The 17,712-nt window shown below is 31.9% G+C and overlaps 1 pseudogene; it reads right to left on the bottom strand.

The window, feature by feature from the left end:
- Positions 1–17,033, bottom strand: part of LOC115878098 — a 29,644-nt pseudogene extending 12,611 nt beyond the window's left edge.
- Positions 17,034–17,712: the final 679 nt, after the last annotated feature.

The raw sequence follows: 17,712 nt of genomic DNA on the forward strand, positions 1-17,712 counted from the left end.
ATTCTCGACTTATAGACTATTTCCGAACAATAATGTAGTGTATTGTTTTATTAGGAGTAAAAATTATAGTGTTTTTGACGACGCTGTACCTTTGAAGGACCATCGTAAAGCTATTCCGACGTTACAGGTAGGCATAAAAAGTACATGTTTAATCCGAATAGAACATACTATTTTTTTAAACATTACAAATATTTTTTTAATCAATTTCAAACATTGCAAATAATGTAAACAGTAATCGAGCAACAATTTGTGCACTCGTTGAATTTGATACTTAATATCAGTTTAATAATTTAAAAATTCGTACTTTTGAAAAAAATCCTTTTGATCTGAAGCGAACGACTTTTTGCGGAATATATTGGTGACCGATGTGGAAAAATGACACGCCCCGTAGAATTATTAATGTTATCGGTATCGGGGTATAGATTTAGCCATTTAGGATAGGACTTTAATTGGAAATAAGTCCTAGACATTTGGAAATCCGATTTAAATATTGTTTTAAATTAAAATCCAAAAAATCTGATTTAAATTAAAAAAATCCGATTTTTTTGATTTTTTTAAAAAAATCATGATTTTTTCCAACCCTGCTTTTTTGTGATTCTCTGTATTTTTTTAATTTTAATATGAATTTGATTGCTTTGAATGTCATGATTTAAAATGAATGTCAAAGTCAGGGTTCAATGGAAAGGTCTAACAGAGATACTGAGGAAATGTTAGCTGTCGTTGTTGAAGAAGACAGCTTTTGTATTTCAACGTTTCCCCATATTTTGTCTTCAATAACGTTATTGCCTTCGACAATGATTGACAAAAGCCAATAAAAGAGTATCATTTTCAACATTGCACCTAATGCATGGCCATTTTCGTAAATATCCCAGCTATGACTATATTATTTGGTTTAATTGGGTACTTACGTTATTGGTCGGGAATTATCGTAAAAGTCCTGTATACAGTACGTCTGTCCGTTCTGTAGCTACGGGGTATCCGTGAGAGGGGAAACGATATTCTCTCGATTTTTTTCGTAAAAAATTAGACGACGCGTCCCATCAATAAAAATTTGACAAATTTGCAAGTAGCCAATAAAATGAGTGGGCGGAGCGATTTGCGGTGACGTACTCATCAAGTCGACGTATAAAATATATTGCTGTTTATTTAAATGTTTTTTGTCCGCATTCCTTTCATAGACACAGATCCAGCAGACGTACTGTACATAATTGTCCGTAACATAATATTATAATTAGAAACATTATCAAGGATGAAACATTATTATTCACTTACAATGTAAGTGAGTATATCCTATTAAACTAAAAAAAACATTCATTAAAACATAATGTACATACCTGTTCTGGATTTATCCATGGAAATTCTTTAAGAGCGGTATCAACGGCCAAAATGCAGTCTTGAACATCTGCAGTACCAACTTTTCCTAGCAAATAATTTACCGAATCGTCTCCGCATCCGATAGACCCTCTGTAGTTAATAAGAAGTATGGCATAACCTAATACCAAAAAAATATAGATAACAATAAATAAAGATTTCAATTTCATTAATAGAAGGAATAAATACGGTGTAGTGATAGGCATTACGATTTTTTTAGTGAATGGAATCCTACGATTCGTTTATTTGAACGAACCACATGCACAATTTACGTTTCATAAAAACAAGAATCCTAACTGGCACTACAGGCGATAATTTGGTCAATTACTTAAGGGACCAGAAAATAAATATACAGTTCTTTCAACACTTTATGGGACTAATAATATTAAATTATCAATCCAATTCATAATATGTACTATATATGTACTATTTATACGCGAAAATTAAATGTATTACAGATATTCCTGTACTAAGCACATTATAAAGTTTTTTTCCTGTATTTACAGGAAAAAAACTTATTTATATATTATTTATTATTAAAAAAGTTATTTAACTTTCTTATCGTTTGCATTTATGCCCATGATGCGTTATTTTTTACCAACATGGCAAATATAAAATCCCTCTGTCAAAAAAGTTACTGATATTCTTTAAACTGAGTGCCTGAACGAATCAGATAGGTAACTCTTTTTACTTTCGGAAAGTGAATATACTAAAAATACTAAAAAGGAAAATACTAAAACAAGTGACACTTCTTCCTCTTCTTGCAAAAATCAACACAAAATGTCATAATTGTTAAAAGTAAAATGTCATCAGCTTTTGACATTTCTATTTAGATATTTATCAGACAACAAAGAAAAATGCATGGCCGCAAGTTGCTAACCTAATAAAATTAACACTAGACTTGCAACGGTCGCGACCCAAAGCTTTTGATAATTTCGGATCGGTTCGGCTTTATGTCGCCAAATATTATATTTATTCAAATTTATTATTTTCTTTTAATTTTATAAATAAAATACAGTGTGTTGCATATAAGAAACTTTATTTTATATAAGGACATGTATGTGAAATACCTATGAAACATTGGAAATCGACGTTATGCCACGATCCGCAATGATTTTTGCAATTCACAGTTCACAACACAGTTTTTTAGTTTTTAATGCCACTTTTTCACAATTATCACGGGTTTGAGCAAGTAAAATTTGAATTAAACTCACACGATAGCAATAATTACTTTGAGAATGGACGCTTTAAATACTTTTCGGTATTTTTTCAATGAGGGCGGTTTCGATTTTGAAAGATTTTATAATTTTTGAAGATTCTGACTTTGACAAGAGAAAATTATTTCTGTTATTGTTTAGCGGTTGTTCTTAGCAACCGCTATAGCAGCGCCAGATGGCATACAACGGTCGCGACCCAAAACAATTATATATTTTGTCGGGCTTTCCAATCTAAATTTATTTCCTTTATCTGTGGTTTATAGTGTCTGCTGTTTTTCAATAAAAGTTTACTAAGTTTTGCCTTTACCCCTGATTTATTTTCAAGCCGAGTCTCCGAACAATAATACAACACCGTGCTGGCCACGATTCAATTGAAAGAACCGTATTCTAAGCAGTAAATCGAGTCTCACGATTCATTTTTAACACTCTCAAATGAACGACTCTTTCAATCTTTGCCCACCTCTAATATGGTGACTTTTTCACGTGTACAAAATTGCAAATGTGTAAAAATATACAGAATGTCACTTAAAATGCTTTACTTACTTCAATAAGATTTAAAGCGGACATATGAAAATCCGCCTTTACTTCCGAATTTTGATTAACTATTTTGAACCTAACTGTTATATTTATTTATTTCATAAAAATCAACAAATTAGGCATTGATAGCGCATTGATCAATCTGCTAAGATAAAATAGATAACGTTTCTGTACGAATTCTGTACTTAGAACTTACCGGAAGCTAAAAAGTTTGCAACCTCGAGCATAAAGTAATTTGCAAAAGCACTATGCGGTCCTCCATGTGGCCATACGATTAGAGGAACTGTTGCATTTTCTCCATTTTTCGGACCTAAGTATATGGCGTTGAAATCACCTACAAATAAGTACATATTTTAAAGCATTATCTACATTTTTTTAAAGTCTACATTAAATTATCCCATATATTATTATTATTATTAGGTTTATAATAGTAACAAGCCCTGTTGGAACAAAAAGCTGGTCACTCTTCGACTTCTTAACAGAGCTAACTCCAGTGATGGATATATCGAGAAATTAACTGAGTTCAAAAAGGAAATAAGAAGGGCAAAGCGATCTGACTTTGGATCTTCTTGCGAAAACATCTCTTCTACTCCATATGCAGATAGGCTACACAAAGCCATGGTCAATATCCTTGATATGGCACTTAAGAAATCTGACGGAAGTCACACGAAAGGACATGAAGAGAGAGCTAACCTCCTACTTCATACACACTTTTCAAGTAGCGTATCTATTGATACGCATGTAGTTCCGACTGAATACCCATAATCCTTCAAGGGAAAACTTGCAGGTAGCCAAGCTAGTAATAACAGAACAAAAACTGAAATGGGCTATTCACACCGTTCAGCCTTATAAAGCAGCAGGAGTAGATGTGATTTTCCTGCCCTTCTAAAGAAAGGTCAGAAATAGCTACTTATCATCTAGTAAACATTTCAAGAAGCAGCTTAGTGATGGGATATATACCAACCATCTGGAGAAGAGCAAAAGTAATCTTCATACCCAAAACAGACCAAACTGACGGGCCTATTAAGGCCTAAATGATTTAGGGTTGGCCCAGTCAGTTTGATTGAGACTAATGTTCGTTCATACTAAAAACGATGGAGAAAGTAGTGGACAACCATATTGGAGAAAAGCATCTTAAGGTTAAACCACCGCATTGTAGTATATTTATACAGGGTGGTCCGAACTGTATTCCGGAAACATAGGCGCATATTCTACAGTTAAAAATAAGTAAAAAAGTTCGTATAAATATATGTCCTAAAAATGCTTGGTTTCGGAGATAGAGGGTGTAGAAGTATCATTTTTATTTCGATTTTTTATCGTCAAAGTAACATCAATATTTAGACGAATTTGGCGTCTGGGAGTTTTTTGACATAATAAATTTGATTTTGATGTCAATATGACTCCTATTTGTAGGAGGCGCCATCTACATGTGTTTTAACTGTTTTGATGAGTATTTTAGAGTGTTTAACTGTTTTCGTCCGTACCTGTATAGAACTACTGGGTAAAAAATATACATTTCCGTGATTTTTTACGTAAAAACCGTTCTCGAGATATTTAGAATGGAAAGAGTCAATACATGTCATTATTGACAATAAATAAACATGTCGAGTAGATAGTTATTTGACTGAAATGATAAATTTGGGAACTTTTTTATTTTTTTTTAATTAATCATAATTTGTTCTTCGAAAAAATGACGATAAAACGGTTTCTGTTAAACTTTTAGCACAAAAACATTTCAAATTTATGATTTCAGTCTAATAACTATTAATTATAGTCAACATGTTTCTGCTTCTTCTTATGCCGCGCCGCCGCGCCGTCTCCCATCGGAGGCTGGCGATCCAACTGGCTATGATGGTGCGTGAAACCACACCTCTGAAAACTTCGATTGATGTTCTTCCGAACCAACGATGCAGATCCTTAAGCCAGGAGTTTTGCCTTCTTCCCACTGATCTCCTGCCCTCAGTTTTGCCTTCGATGACCAGTCTGAGCACCTCGTATCGATCACCCCTCATGATGTGACCAGACGTACTGTAACTTCTTTTCCTTCATTGTTGATAGGAGCGCTTTATCTTTGCCAATCCGCCTGGGTACCTCTTATTTGTCACTCTATCCATCCACGATATACGTCATATATGTCAACATGTTTAATTTATGTCAATGACGACAGGTCTTGATAATTTCGATTCCGAATATCTCGAGAACCATTACTCGTAGCGATTTTACCACGTTTAAAACTTTTTAAAAGTTACGACGTTTTTACGTAGAAAGGTCTCTACGTAAAAACGTCGTAAATGTGTATTTTTTACTCAGTAGTTTTATACAGGTACGGACAAAAAGTTATTACTTATTCAAACCAGTTAAACATATGTAGGTAGTGCCCTCTACAAGTAGGGAGTTATATTGACATAAATATTTATCATCAAAAATCCCCAGACACAAAATTTTATCTAAATATTGAGGTTACTTCAGAAATTACTTGGAAAAAATCGCAATAAAAATGAAACTTCTTTACCTACACGTCAGCCACAATTTTATTCATTTTTCTTAAGAAAAACGTAAAATAGTATACACGGTCGGCAACAGAGAGTCTTGTGTCAGATTTACGTCTTAATCTGACGCTTTATTGCATGCGCTTTGGAAGATATTTGCTTGATATTGTTAAAAACATAGGATGTACTCTTCGTAGACACAAAATCGGCACCTTAAGCCAGTCTTTGCCGACCGTATATAAACTACAATTTACCAGTATACAATATACAAGCAAAAAAGCAAATGCTTTTTGTTTTTGAATGTTATCATTTAAATACATTTAAATTAGAATGATACTTACCAACGGTCTCTCCAGGCACAACTATATCTAAATATTTGTAGGTTAAATCTTTTAACAGATCAACTTCAACTTTAGAACTTATTTCAACCTTAATCAACTAAATTTTTAGATGTTAATTTTCCAATAACTACAATATCTGGAATAAGGAAATTTCTTCTTAAAGCCAAAAAGTATATCGTCGTATGTATCTACCACTATTAGACTTCCATTTGGCCATTCTAATTCTTGTTATATCTCCGGTATCTTAAAGTAATAAAGTCATATAAAATAATTTAAAAAGAAATACACATCTAATTACCTATATTAATCAACGTAAGAGTTTATTGTATATTTCTGGTTAGTATTTAACAACAATCTGTTGTTACTTGCCCACGGCCTCTTAGGAAATCCAGTATTGTAAATTCCATAAAATGTTCTATTATTATTGATTAATTTTTCCTTAGCTACTATGTCAACGACGGTTTGTACTTTAGACTAAAAATTGATTATAATAGTTATATTACCTACTTAAGTATTGTCGTTGATTGAAAGAATTGTGTGTGGGTAGATACGCAACTTAATGGGCGAATTCGTGACAAGGCTGATTTGATTTTCCCTTACATCTCAAGTAAAACTGATAGTGTAAACAACTATAAACATTATAACCTTACCTTGTCGTTCAAAGGCACACTCGTTTTAACTAAAGCCATACCAGCCATATGTGGTCCATCTGCTTTCCTTTGTAACCATACCAATGACTTACCATCGGGGGTAAAAATAGGAGACTTAACCGACTCAGATTTTAAATCTAACTGATCTATAAACGCAAGCCCATATTAATTAGTAGCAAGAGAAACATGTTTATATATTACAATAATTTCCTTCAAAATCCAATTGAAAGATAGTACTAGGTCTGTTAGTACAATAGATTATTCCTAATTTTCTTGGATCAGTGAAATAAGCTACTCCTATTATGTATGAACCATCCAGTGAATATTTAGTTTTTGACGACAAACATTTTCTGGAATGTGCCTTCAAGCACTTTGGCTGTATCGCTTTCAATGTCATATTGAACAATGACAGATGCTTTTTGCCAACGAGTTGTTCTCCCCAATCTTGTTCAAACAAATACTCTTCACCCTAAATGAAAAAAACTCAAATTAAACAAGAACACCTAGTGTGTATTCACTGATTAGATGGATAATCGAAAATATAATAATAACGGCGTCAAGTTACTTGAAATTACCAATAAATGACATTCCCCATATCATTTTATACATATACCGGGTGCTGCATCGTCGTTGAGAACGTAGGAGATCCCATGAAAAATTTGAACTGTCCGGATATTGGCTCCCCTATGGATTTTATAGCAAAGTCGTAAATAGACCTTTTAAAGGTCTACATTTGGTAAACACACATGCCAAATTTGAACAATTTTGGACAAGTCGATTTTAGGTAATTTGAGAAAAACTTAATCGATTTTTATATTAAAATCCAACAGGTAACAATCAAACACCAGTCAAAAACTGACATACCTTACGTTTACAAACTATGATTTTGTCATTGTCAAAAGTAATTTTAATAAAATTTTAATATTTAGGGAAAATTAACCGAAACATGTCAGATACACTGTCTAATCTATTTCCCGCGTATTTTATCATGTTCACTTTTTCTTTATATGTATAACAATAAATTATTACTAGTACTGAATATTAAAATTTTATTAAAATTAAGTTACGTTTGAAAATGACGCTGTCGACTTAAGGAATGTCGGTTTTTGACTGGTGTTTGATTCAGGGGCGGGAAAGTGAAATAGCAAAAGCAGTTCCACCGTTTCCATGGAAATTTCAAATAAAATAGTTCCAGCCTCAGGCGCTAGGTGGTAGTGCAATTAATTTTTAGGTTAAGAAGTTGCTACTCGTTATTGCCAGATGGAGTTAAATCAGAATTTTTTGTAGTTGTCATAGTTTCCAACAGCCATCGTCATACTATTGTCAAATTCTCAAAAAATATTGTCGTTGTCATAGCGCCAATCAGAATATATATATAATTTGTTACATGTGTTTTAATTAGACAATTCCTTTTGTTTGTGGCCATAAAAATATAATGTAAGTTTTTTATTTTTGCCATCATTTAAGTACCTATTTATATTTACTCCATTTACAAAACTTTGGGCATATTACGTTGGTCTTGTTTTATTATAATAAACGATGTTTAAATATTTTACTTATAAATAAAAACTTTAAATAAAAAATAATATTTCACATGTTTGGTTTTAATTTTATTTAATAATTGTATAAATTATACTGTTAAATCTTATTTTTTACACATCACAACGATACTTGTTATTAGTATTGTTGAATTTGTGTAAAAATAAGATTTAATAATCAAATTTAATTATTTTAGAGTAAAATTCAATAAATAGGCTCATTTAAAAAGCCCGCGCTTCGATCCTTTTAAAACAAGCCCTACTCAATAGATGGCGCCACTTCTGTAGGACCATTTTTCATTATGGCAGAGTCCATTCTTTTTCTAGCTAGGTATATTCTTTGGTTTGATTGTTACCTATTCGGTTTGAATTTAAAAATCGATTGAGTTTTTCTCAAATTACCTAAAATCGGCTTGTCAAAAATTGTTCAAATTTGGCACGTGTGTTTACCAAATGTAGACCTTTAAAAAGTCTATTTACGACTTCGCTATAAAATCTGTAGGGGAGCCAATATCTGGACAATTCAAATTTTGCATGGGATTTCCTATGTTCCCAACGACGATGCAACACCCGGTATAAAATAACACAAAATTATTTCGAAGATAACTCGAGGCTGTTTTTTTTCGTTTATATGGTATTATTTTATGTACTGTTTTATTAAAATAAAAATCAAAAGGTACAAATATGTACCTTTTGATTTTTATTTAAGGTAATCACACACACAAAAGGTATACCGGGTACCGGGTCCGTCTCAAAAGTGGCTCACCCCTATAACTTTTTTATTTTTTCAGATAAAAAAACGAGATTTGATATGTTAGTATATGCCATAAATTAGGATTGATTGACTTATTCAATTGTTTTCTGTCACTTCCTATTTCGCCGGAAATGACTACAACTTTTGACTTTTAAATGGCACCTTCAGTATTTTTTTACTTCATTCGATAGAAAATGACATTCTGAATAGAATGACATATCATATGTCAACTTTTGACATTTTTGCTTAAAACAAAATTGAATTTTAAATTTCAATCTAGAGTGCCATGGCTGTGTTAAAAACACTAATTTTTAATCAAGTAGCCTTGGAAAAATAGATTTGATCGTCTAATGTTATTCGTGTCTTGTCCTGGCTGGTTAAAAGATGCCCAAATCGTATTTTTAATCATATCTCAATTTTTTTCAAATGGAATCAGGGTGGCTCATTAGCATATTTGGAAAAGGCATTTTTTACGAATAATTTGGTACCACACACTTGGTATTTCGAGTCAAATTGTCGTTACGAATCGCATGTTGCAATTTCTAATAAACCATATTCGAAAATGTCAAAGTTGACATATGATATGTCATTCTATTCAAAGTATCATTTTCTATCGAATAAAGCAACAAAAAAAAGAAGGGAACCATTTAAAAATCAAAAGTTGTAGTCATTTCCGGCGAAACAGGAAGCGACAGAAAACAATTGAATACGTCAATCAATCCTAATTTATGTCATATATTAACATACCGAATCTAAATTTTTTATCTGAAAAAATAAAAAAGTTATAGGGGTGAGCCACTTTTAAGACGCAACCGGTATATATTATGGCATTATTTTATGTACTGCTTTATTAAAATAAAAATCAAAAGGTATCGAAAAATGTATTATCGAAAAAAAAAAAAACAGCGTCAAAGTCGCCTACGGAATAATAATTGATACTGAATCTTGATGAGTTTATCCCTAGAAACTAAAACAATTTTTAATCTACTTAAGACAACAGTTCCGTTAAAATTTAATAAGCATCCATTGATAGTAAAGACCGCCCAAAATTAAAAATAAAGAAATTCCTAAACTATACAAGGATTATGGAGAGATCATATATGCAGAGGATGGAACTCATGGAAAACACCAAATCGATTTGTAGAAACGTTTCCTATTCTAAACTTCGGAAAAAAACTTATTTCATATAAGTAAAGCGATTGTTTGGTCACCTTGTATACCACTGTGCAAATAACGTTTATATTTATATATAACGCATTTCAACCGATTTTTAAAATTACGCCGAAAATTCAAAATACCGAGCAGCGCTCGTTACGGCCGAAATCAGAACTTCTCGACTCTGTATTTCACTCCGTCCCGGTTATCGTTCATGTTCATCGCATTAAAATAATACTGAAATCTTAGTTATATTTGATATCAATTAAACTTTTAGCCACGTAATCGAGGGCGCGATTTTTAAATTCATTGGTGCCAACATATTCGACGTCGGGCTGAAAACTGGAATTTAAATTTCGCACTGGGGATTCAGGTGGTAGCTCTGCTGTTAAAAAATGTCAACACATTTATTGTTGCCACATTTATTTATTTATTTCCTAACATTGTCATTCGTTTTGACACTTTAGTTTTATATTACGAGTTTTTAGTGTAAATAAATAGTGTTGTGATACTTTAAACTTAAAAATGTTTATTAGCAGACCTTGCAGTCGAACATTGTTCTTTTTAGAACCCCTTTTAGTGCGAAGTGTACAAGATCGCTTAATAGCCGTAAAAAACTTATCGCAACTTTATTAGAATATTTTGAATGGGAAACCGGTAGTAATGGCCTTTTATGCCCCTTAAGTGCTCTTAAGAAAGTGAGTTTAGTTGATGTAAATAATAACTATTTATATATTTAAAATTAGTTCATCTTTGTTTCCTACAATATTTTGATTAAGTGGGCAACGCTGTGCTGGTCAAGCTTCAAAAGCTGCTTTTAGTCAATCACGTGACTATATAAAAGTTTATTTTGACATAATATTTAAGTATTTTGGTTGTTGCTAGTGCAGTTATTGAAACTATTTCTGGTACGAAATTTGTGTGATGTAACGCTGTTTCGGGCAGTAAAAATTAAGCGAAAAAGAACCCGAACTGAGCAACACGTTGTGCTGTGACAATTTCAAATGATAATAAAATTGCCGAACAAATGTCAACACGCAAAGGAGGCGTTATTCCGGGAGAGTTGTATTGTTGTATAGTGTTATTGTACTCAACAATAGCGTGGTTGTGGGATACAATAACAAAAAAAAAATTCTCCGCCGGTGCTACCACCATAGGAGAATATCGTAAACAACTATACACGGATTTAAATAGCCAGTATACGAAAAATTTATTATATAATTATCCTAAAAGTGTTGTGGTCGAAATTTTTTGAAATCACCTGAAATGCACCAAGCCTATACATACGTATAATATACATTATAAAATATTACCCATAGATATTACCTTTGGTGCCGGCTTTGGTGCATCTCCACCATTATTCTCCTTTTGATCCTCAGGTTTCTTTCTCTTGTAAAAAGGTTCGCTTTTTGGATTTTTCTTTTCAGCAATATATATCAACTTTGTTTCATCAGGAGAAAACTCAAATGTTCCAAATTCGACTAAAAACAAATAATCAATATGATTTGAAATATTTGTTTCTTTAAATAGGTACTGTCGGTATAAACAGATCCGTGTATATCCAACGACGTCAAATCTACTACTCGTATTAAAGTATTGCTTTGCCAAACCTCTAAATATTGTTTAGTATCATTTTCTCGAATAACCGCTTTTAATTTACTTGATTTAGATATCTGAGAAAGCGATCTAAAATATAAGAAATCAAAATTAATAAAAATTAAAAAATTGCAGCTATATCTATAAAACTATGAACTGAACATAAATGGTTTAGAAAAAATTATCTGCTTTTGAGTGGAGCTGCACCAATAGATAGAGTCCTGAGTCGATATTTCTGAAACCGAGGGATTTTAACCGGGAGCTAGATCTTTTGCAGACAGAAAGAAAATCGTGAAACATGTCGGGATAAGAGGTGGGCATGAACTTCTTATTAGAAACCTATACAACAAAATATTTATTAGAAGATAACACTGCTAGTCAGCTCAGAGGCTTGAACACCTTCAAAAAGAAAATTCCACTCCTCCAACGACATATGGATGAGATACTATCTTTACTTGTGACTATAATGGCATAAAATTTTAAAGAAAGAAATACCGATTCAATGGGGATTATATATACCGGGTGCGTCTCAAAAGTGGTTCACCCCTATAACTTTTTAATTTTTTCAGATAAAAAAACGAGATTTGGTATGTTAGTATATGACATAAATTAGGATTGATTGACGTTTTCAATTGTTTTCGGTTACTTCCTGTTTTACCAGAAATGACTACAACTTTTGATTTTTAAATGGCACCCCCCGTATTTTTTTACTTTATTCGATAGAAAATTACTTTCTGAATCGAATGATATATCATATCGTCCAATTGCTACCAAAAGTCACTAACTTACTTTTTATTACTTCCGAGAAAAATTCGTCTAAAGATGAATTGTTTTAATTTACTTGATTTAGATATCTGAGAAAGCGATCTAAAATAAGAAATCAAATTAATAAAATTAAAAATTGCAAAATATATCTATAAACTATGACCAATAGTAAGCTATCTCTAGGATACCCGAAGATCTGAACATAAATGGTTTAGAAAAAAATTCTGCTGCTTTTGAAATGGAGCTGCACCAATAGATAGAGTCCTGAGTCGATATTTCTGAAACCGAGGGATTTTAACCGGGAGCTAGATCTTTTGCAGACGGCTCGAAAGTCTTGTCCTGGCCGGTTAAAGATGCCCATATATGTATTTTTAATCATATCTCAATTTTTCAAATGGAAGGAGGGTGGCTCGTTATCATATTTGGAAAAAGCATTTTTTACGAATAATTTGATACCACACACTTGGTATTTCAAGTAAAATTGTCGTTATGAACCGCATGTTATAACTTCAAATAAACCATATGCGAAAATGTCAAAAGTTGATATATGATATGTCATTCTATTCAGAGTGTCATTTTCTATCAAATAAAGTAAAAAATGTCGATGGTGCCATTTAAAATCAAAAGTTGTAGTCATTTCCGGTGAAACCGGAAGTGACCGAAAACAAATATGTCAATCAATCCTAATTTATGTCATATACTAACATACCAAATCTCGTTTTTTATCTGAAAAAATAAAAAGTTATAGGGGTGAGCCACTTTCAAGACGCACCCGGTATATATATATATATATATATATATATATATATATATATATATATATATATATATATATATATATATATATATATATATATATATATATATATATATATATATATATATATATATATATATATATATATATATATATATATATTTTTTTTTTTTTCCAAGGCTCCTTGATTAAAAATTAGTGTTTTAATTAAAAACAGCGATGGCACTCTAGATTGAAATTTAAAATACGATTTTTTAAACAAAAATGTTAAAAGTTGACATACGGTATGTTATTCTGTTCATTTCATTGTGTCATTTTCTATCAAATAAAGTAGAAATATACCGAGGGTGCAATTTAAAAATCAAAAGTTTTAGTTTTAGTCATTTCCGATGAAACAGGAAATCAACAAAAACAATTGAATACTCAGTCAATCCTAATTTATGTCACATACTAACATACCAAATCTCGTTTTCTATCTGAAAAAATAAAAAGTCATTGGGGTGAGCCACTTTCGAGACGCACCCGGTATTGAAAAATAAAAATTTTCATCAAACAAATATTCTAATAATTCTTCCTTTAAAATTTTATTTGCATCAAATAACTAAAAATACTATTTATTTAAAGATTATCTATGTAGAAAGTGCCTCTAGTAAAAATCTATTAAAAAATAAGACTTGCAAGAGTCTTGCAGCAAGACTACTTATTACACTGCAAGACCAAGACCAGTGGAATCCTGGTCTTGCAGTGTAATAAAAAACTGAAAACTAAAAAACTTGTCAAAGAATATAGATTTTTAAAAAAATTGTCACTATTAAGCGGTTTAGACAGTGTAGACTAGGGGTTTAGAATGTTTTTTCTTATTTTTACCATTTCTACAGGAATGAATTTGTTTCTTTACAAGCTTCTCAGAAAAATGTAACAGTTGGGTCTATTTTAATAAAGAACCATAAAAATCGCCATTATGCCCAGTTGTCGCACAAAATACTAATTTTTAGAGTCAACAGGCCAGAGAAGAATTAGACAGATGACATCCAAAAAATGATATGTTACCTGTTACTTGTTACTCGTCACTGTCATGTATTCTCTTCTTTAACAGACTTTACCTTGATGCAGTCTAATATAATCTAAATAAAAGTATGTTCCTAAATATTCATTCTCTTACCTCAAAATTTAATTAAAAATTGCAAATTTTAAATAAATAATATTATTAAATAAGATTTTTTTGGCTTTTCCTGCAAGTAATTTTCTTATACAGGGTGGACGAAAATCTATATTATTGACTTTTATCAAAAACCATTCACACAAAAGTAATGCCATTTGGTATCTGGATGCCAAAAATCAAGTACCTAGCGTTTGTAGGTATAATAATTTTTCATATGCCATATACAGGGTGTTCCTTTATGACATGCTAATATTTAAGAGGGTGTTTCCTGGACATATTCTAAGAAAAAAACTTCATATAAATGTGTGTCCTAAACGTCTTAACTTTTGAGATACAGGGTGGTAAATTTAAAAAAAAAATACTTTTTTTCATAACAACTGAGATGTTATTAAGGACGGTCCACACTTGCTATATAACACTGCTATACATATAGCAAAGTTATATAACATGTTACATGTTTTTAGTCATATTTAGCTAATTTCGCTGCTATATAACTTGCTAGATGTTATTCATTTGTAGTCGGTAAAGATCAAAAGATGTTGTTTACACTGCTATTGTAACATGAAACAATGCGTCCAGACTTGCTAAATTTCTAGTTTAGCCGCTTATATTTTATGGACGCACGCGACAGAATTTTAGTGTGGTGAACTGGTATTGGTTTGTTTATTTACTGGTCAATAATATCGTAAGATCGAAAAAACTGCGCCCAGTTGGCTTGGACATGACGATCGATGACATTCCCCATATAATTTTCCATATAGAATGACAGCGATCTTCATTTTCATAGCCATCGCTGACGCCATTTTTTCGATCATTGTTCTTATATTAATGGAGGTAGAGCCAAGAGCAGACTTGTCAACTAATTAAGTTGTATAGAGATCATACAGTGTAATGGGATATCCGTAGTCCCTCATTTAAAGTGAAATAGAAAAAAGCATCATGCACGGTTAAAAAGTGCAAGAAGTATGTATTTGGAAAAGAAAAAGTTTAGAAAAAAATGTTATCCGAGGCGTTATCTAATAGGTCAGTTCCAGAGGGAACAAAAGAAATGCAAATCAGGTACTGGTTTAGATGAAGTGGATAATTAAAAATGGTTTGCTTTATGTTATTAATAAATGTTTTAAATGACAGAAACACACCACGAGAACAGCCGAGGCAGGTATTGAAAAGGTAAGCTAATTGAGTTCAACTATATCTAGATTTTGCGGACTCAAAACCGCTTTTTTCTCGACTTTCTTTCTCTTTCTTCAAAAGTAATTACGCACGCCGTTGCTGCGAGCAGAACCTCTTTCTCGTCAAAACGATTCATGATTACGAAAACTATAATGCGGACGGCTCCCGGTTTTTTAACATGTTACATGTAGCTTGTTAAATAGCAATGTTATATAATATGTTACTAAATGTGGACCCTCCTTTACAGATATCTTCGTGAAACTTGGTACACGTTTTCTATTCATCAAATCGCATGTTTTAATTTACTAACAATTTTATTTATATCAACCAGAGGCGTCCATACCGGTTTTGCATTGAATATTTCTGAAAGAAAAAATGGTACGCCATTGACTTCAAATAAAAAATATTTTGAAAATCTTCATTCGTTTCTAAACAACTTACATCTGCTGAATTTTTTCGTCGGACGCATAGTTTTTGACCGTTTGTGGAAACCGTTGGTGACCGTTTTGTGGAAATTGTTTTTGTGTCTATGAGCATTGGATGAAAATTAAGAAATACAACAAAAAAATTTTGTACACCAAAAAAAATATAGTTTTATGCATAGAAGACGTGTATGAAATATCATAAAGATAATTATAATAACCTCTAACCTAAAAGAGTTTATTAAAAGGTTTCTTTTCAGAAAATTTTACCGCCCTGTATCTCAAAAGTTAAGATATATTAAGACATACATTCATGTGAAGATTTTTTTTCTTAAAATAGGTCCAAAAATCTCTTCCTTAAATATTAGCATGTCATTAAGGAACACTCTGTACAGACTGTTCTTTCTTTATCCATGGGGTGTTCATAATATACCTACTCACTACTCCACTTGTAATTATTTTACCATAATTTTTTATTCCCAAATTAATAGATTTAACAAAATACCTACTCTGTAGATATATCAATTGGTAAAATTTCTCCCACTTTTTCAAAATTGTTTAGCAGAATTGTAGAGCTAAATTTAGCCGATTTTCCTTTTTCAATGTTCCTTTGGGACCAAGTCGTGCTAATTATATTTGGAGATTGAATTTGTCCAGCACTTAAAGCAGATACGCTAGATAAAGACTTGTATGTTTTTACTAATTTATCAATCTAAAAAGTAGTAACATGTAACAACATAAAATATTATTTTCATTACAAAATAAAGTAAATCTTACCTTGGAAGCCATTATAAATTTGATGATGTATTAGTTATAGTTGCAGTAAAAGAAAAAAGAAAGACCGTGTATACTCCTACAATAAATAAAATATGAATACAAAATAATTTTACTTATCTTTATTTTTGTTCAAATATTTAACTATATAAAGCCAATGTTTAACACCAAAAAACCTTCAATTTGAAATAATAAAGGAAATTTTCTGCATATCATTCTCTAAATATATCTCCGTACCTTTTTATCTCTTTATATTTGTAGATTTTAATTTTTGTATAGCTAATATCCTTTAATATTTAAAATGAGAATAAAAAATAAAAAACAAAATTGAATTGTTGAGGTTAACAACAATTAAAATTAAAACAAGATGTAGGATAGGCAACTAGTAAATACCATAGTAAATACCGTATGATCGAAAAAACCCGGCGTCCAGTTGGCTTAGAAATGACGATCAATTGCCCATATAACTTTACATATGACTTTACATATATGATGACAGCGATTTTACCATGATAACTTTACATAAAATGACAACGATCTTCATTTCATTCTTTTTTTCGACCATACGGTAGCTTTTTTCGGGTTCTTATTATTACCGATTCTGAACCGTCCTAGAACTCTGCAGCGCATGCGCAAATGAAACAATGTCTTCATATTTCCTTCTGCGCATACGCATCACAGTTCTAGGACGGTTCAGAATCGGTAATAACAAGAACCCGAATAAAGCTGGTATTAGCTTGATTTCCGTTCGTTATGCAAAAAATGTTATATTACAAAAAAAGCGATTCAGGCAAAAATTTCTTTCCTGCGCCTAAGTTTAAAGGTGCCATTACACGGCGTGTGGCTTGCCGACCTTGCCGTCCACGCGCCTGGCGCGCGAATCGTCGAGCCAGGACGCGCCAATGCGTATTTTCGCACTTGCGATCTCACGCCCGACCGAGAGACAGAGACAAAAAATACATTATATAACTTTTTAACATAGACTATCGGTTTAAATTGGGTTTAAATTCA

Source organism: Sitophilus oryzae, unplaced genomic scaffold (assembly GCF_002938485.1).
Source record: "Sitophilus oryzae breed Bouriz unplaced genomic scaffold, Soryzae_2.0 scaffold_1500_pilon_pilon, whole genome shotgun sequence".
Classification (NCBI taxonomy): Eukaryota; Metazoa; Arthropoda; class Insecta; order Coleoptera; family Curculionidae; genus Sitophilus; species Sitophilus oryzae.